The sequence below is a fragment of the Lolium rigidum genome, chromosome 4 (genome assembly GCF_022539505.1).
Source record: "Lolium rigidum isolate FL_2022 chromosome 4, APGP_CSIRO_Lrig_0.1, whole genome shotgun sequence".
Lineage (NCBI taxonomy): Eukaryota > Viridiplantae > Streptophyta > Magnoliopsida > Poales > Poaceae > Lolium > Lolium rigidum.
In genome coordinates this window covers 33,102,185-33,107,178 of record NC_061511.1, presented here as the reverse complement: position 1 = coordinate 33,107,178, position 4,994 = coordinate 33,102,185, and the positions used below count along the sequence as shown (strand labels likewise).

General features: G+C 47.2%; 1 non-coding gene across 1 annotated transcript; it reads right to left on the bottom strand.

Moving 5' to 3' along the window:
* Window positions 1-304: 304 nt before the first annotated feature.
* Window positions 305-443, bottom strand: LOC124650738. The gene has a single exon (XR_006987161.1). It is a non-coding gene; the product is annotated as a small nucleolar RNA Z247 (small nucleolar RNA).
* Between the last annotated feature and the right edge of the window lie 4,551 nt (window positions 444-4,994).

Sequence of the window (4,994 nt, the reverse complement as noted above, 5' to 3'; positions counted from 1 at the left end):
ACGTGACCATATTTGCCACATAGCTGGCATTGTGGACGTGGATTGCCGTTGGCGTCGAAGGGTTGCTGGCTGCGGTTGGCATTGATGTTGTAGTTGCCACCGCCAGCACCTCCGCCACGGCCTCCGTCACCACGGCCACGGCCGAAGCCGCCGCCACGGCCTCTGTGGTTGCCTCCATTGCGCCCTCCACGGGACGCCGTATTTACGGAAGACATGCCTCTGTTGCCACCAGGAGGACCGCCGCCGCCGTTGTTGATGGCAGCGACGTTGCCCATGGAACCACCATTCTCAATGTCGAGCCTGTTCTCGAAATTGAGGAGGTGAGCATATAATTCAGAGAGGGATACCATCTCGGTTTTGGTGGTCATGGCGGTGACGAGCGTGTTCCACTCGGAGTCGAGGCCGGCGAGGATGTACGACGCGAGCTCGTCGTCCTCCATCTTGGAACCTGCCGCAGTCATGGCGTCTCCAAGGCTCCGCATCTTGGCGAAGTAGTCCGCAAACCTGAGGTCGCGCTTGGCGGTGGTGGCGAGCTGCATCCGCAGCTGCATGATCTGCGCCCGGGACTGCGACGAGTGCATCGTTGACAGCGCAGCCCAGACGCCCGCGTCGGTGGTGAGCGCCGTGACCTGCGTGAGCACCTCCCGTGAGAGGGAGGAGAGGAGGAATGTAACATCCCAAAAATTTCAAAACAAAGAAAATGAATTTCCCTATTTCCAACTTTTGGAACCAACAAAAAACTTTTATTAAATTTAGTTAGATACATAGTGAGCATGCTTAATTCTTGTGCTATTGCCATGATTGTTTGTTGAAGTATTTTGCAATGATCTTAAACCCTAAACCCTATTCTTTTTACCATCCAAGTTAAATCAAAATAAAAAGAAATGAAATAAGAAAAGGACCTATGTGCCTATGGCTATTTTGGTAAAACTTTTACCTAGGCTTTTCTACCTTGATTAGATGTTTTGAAAACATCAACAAACCCAATCTAGTACTTCCCCAATCAAAACCAAGGTGAAACAAAAACAAATAAAAAGAAATTAAACATATGCATAGAAGCATATGTGGTACTTAGCCATTTTATCAAATCTTGTCCTATGCACTCTTACCTTGCCCAAATGGTGTGAAACCATCTCTAAACCTAATCCCACACTAAATGGACCCTAAACCATGCCCAAGTAAAACAAGGGGAACAAAATAGAAGATTAAGAAAATTTGGAATTTCACCTCTTATGTGTTTATGGCCATTTTTGCAAATCTTTGAACTAGGCCTTTTGGAATTGTTTCAATGGTTTGGAAATGTTCCTAAACTAATAAGAATCACTTTTGATTCAAGAGAAAACCAAATCAATAAAAGAGAAAGAAAAGAAATGGAGAAATGCAATTTCACTCACATACACTTTGGCCAACTTTGCAAATCCTCAACCAAGGCCACCTTTGCTTGTGCATTTGCTTGTGAAATACTTATATATCAAAAACAAACACCTTTGCATCAAAGAAACACAATTCAAATCAAAGGAAAATTCAAATTCCACTTACATGTGATCATGGTCACTTTGACACTTTTTAATATCATACCCACTTTGCACCCCTGGTTTGGAATATTCTTAAACCAAACTTGGTCAACACTTTCCACCTCATCCAAGACCATGTCAAGGTGAACCATTTTGATGTTGACCACTAGGGTTGAATCTGCCTAGGTTGACCAGAAAAGAGATGACAAGAGGAGACTTTGAAACAAAAGAAGATGAACCCAAATTTGAAATCTTGCAAACCAGCACCAAATTGACCACCACCACCACCATTCCACTCCAATAATTATTTAAATGAACTTCACCAAAAAGATTTTCAAAATTCAACAAAAAGTTTCATGCCGGCCATATTGTCAAACACTTGGCAGGCATCATTTTACTCTATGCACACATGCTAAAATCCAATGGATTTTGGCCTAAACCCCTTTTGGATTTGTGATCATCAACCTCATGTACCTCCTCTGCATCAAGCCCTGCCCTTCAGCCCTGATTAAAGTGAGGCCATGATGAAGAACACACCCATGCCGGCCATGATAGACACCACCATGCCACCCTACCTCACCACCTCTCTCTGGCCAGCCTTACCATGTCAACTCGGTAGCTCTCACTCCACCATGCACGCTGGTACCCTCCCTGGCCAAAGAAGTGCACGCCCACGCCTAGAACGCGACGTGTCCAGACGCGCCAAGACATGCTAGAGCGCGCCCAGACACGACCCTGGACTCGCCAGTCCACTGGCTCGCCTCATCGCGTCCGACCACCTCTTGCCCCAACTCTTCCTCCTAAATGCTGACCAGGATCACGACTAGCTCCTAGACATGCTCAACTGCACGCGCGTGCACCGTCGCTGCCGCCATGACCAAGAACTTTGCCACCAATACCGTACCCGCCGCGCCATGATCATGAGCCGTCCCCTCCTCCCTTTCCTCCGCCAGCACGCTCCCTAGCTCCACCATGATGCCTGCAACACCACGCCCCCATCGCCCTGCCCTTTTGCTCTCTAGAACGCCATCTCCGTCGACGACCTTGCGCGCACCCTCGCAGCACCTCGCGCATCTATAAATAGAGCCACCCCCGCGCCTCATCCTCCACACCAAACTTTCTCCTCTCCCTCCACTTGATCTCCTCGACCCACTTCCCCTCTCCAATTTACACCGTAGCTCGTCAATTGATCGCTAGAGCAGGAGAAGAAGGCGTCGTCGAATTCGTCTACCCCCGATGCTGCCGCGACCACCATTGGCTTCCCCATCGTCCGCAACATCACCCTACCTCGTCGCCGACCATCGCCGGAGCCCCAGATCACCGCTGAACCCCTACCTCCGCCGTGACAGCAACCCCTTCTCGGCGTCGACGGCGACGACACTCGACCAAGCTCATGGGGAGAGGTGCCTATACTAGGATATGTAAGTGAAAGGTTATGGTTTATGATCCGCGTACTGAGTTACGATTATTCAGGGTTATACCTGACGGATGTAATCAAATATTGTGGCAAAAGTGTGCGACCTCTGCAGAGTGTAAAACTATTCGAATAGCCGTGTCCACGGTTATGGACGGTTGGAAAGGCCATACTGTTCCGTCATCAGACCATTTTCAAAAATGTGACATATGACTTGCGACTTGAATTTGAAAGGTGAATGGTGAATTTGAATTGAATCACAACAGAGTTGTGGGAATGACACTAATGTTCCCACTTGAGTTAGTTAGCAAATGAAGAGGCTTTTACTAAATGTTTGTGAACTAAAATTGGCTTTATGCAAATAAACTTAGAGCTTAGCACCCCTTACTAAAATTGATAAGTACTTACATTAGTATTAGTTTGCGAGTACTTTAAAAGTACTCATGGCTTTGTCCCTGGCTATTCAAATAACCAGACTTTGAAGGACAACAGCAGTACGAGGAAGATGGACAGCAGGACGTCTACGACAACCAGGACTACTCCTGACGTCAAGCGTTGGCCTGTGGATTAGATAGCCACTACTACTTCGCTTCCGCTATTTGTGATGTTCGTTGATCAATAGATCAACTACTATTGTAATATTGGATCATGTGATCTACCTTTGTAAGACGATTATGTGTTGTAATAAATTTTGACTCTATGATATTCAACTATTATGTCTCGCAACAACAATAATCCTGGGATTGCGATGTATGGCATAATAGGCATCTGGACTTAAAAATCCGGGTGTTGACAAGGAACCCCAGGACCTGCTGATCCTGAGAGACCCACGCAGTGTAGGCCGTGTTGGGGACGACCTGGGGAACCTTCTCCCCTGCTTGTTTTCCATCTCCACCGTGATGGTTTTGGGCGGCACCTCTGCTGTGCCGTCGAGAAAGCCGACGAGCTGGTGCGCCCGTAGTGGCGGCATGACCTGCGCCTTCCAGAGAGGGTAGTTGTCCCTCCCCAGCTTCTCCGTCACTGAACCATACTGCAGGCCGAGTCCAGACGGAGGCGAGGAAGAAGAAGCACCGTTCGACATGGTTGTGGCGGCGGAAGGGTTTGGCTCTGATACCATCTCAAAGAACACGATGTAGATTGGAACGGCTTGCCCTCTTGGGGTGTCGTGGCTTCACTTATATATTGGCCAAAAATTCTGGAACCGGAAGAATAGATGCAATCTTTCGCCTAAAACCTGATCGGCCTCGGTGGAACGTTTAGGTCTTGCTTAATTTCAGAGTTTTGACACCTGATTACCTAATGACCCTCGAAGAGAATCTGATAAATAAACATATCAAACCGTATTTCAAGTGAATGAGCACGGGAGTTGATTACCTTGGACGATGGGGAGGCAACGACAACGATATGGGTGGAGGATCCGATCAACGCGACGGCCAGCGGCCATAGAGGTGCTTCGGCTAGTGGGGCACTATGGGAGCTTACGCTTACATAGTTCGAGAAATCGTGGAATTTCTAGGAGCTGGTGTTTGTTCACGAAGGACGGAGTTCGAACAAGGAGGCGAATGCTTTAGCGAGAAGCGCTACGCTATCAACGATAAACCAGGCCGCCCTGTGTGGCTCAATGGACCGCCCATAGTTGTCAGAATCATGATTCTACTATACGATTTTACGACTTTATGACCCAAATTGAGTGAAAGATTCCATGATTATGCTAGGTAGAATCTAAGATTTTACTATTCTAATGCTAGGTAGACTTTACGAGTCAAAGTTCGTTTTGAAATGCGTGTGCGCCTTATTCCTTAAAACGGAGGTAGTAGTTAAGAACCTATGATTTGCGATCTTACCGTAGATGTTCCGATCCGATTCAAAATCACGATTCTAACAACATCGACCGCTAAGGGGTTTTGTAGAAATATTCTAGCTAATTGTAATGAACCCGTGAACGTCGAGCAGTGACTTTCCGACACACTCATTTTCTTACCATACCAGGGTACCAAAGAAGACTGGAAGATTTTTAATGAGACAGCTCACTTGCCCAATAAAGTGTGTTTTTTCCCTAAAAAAAA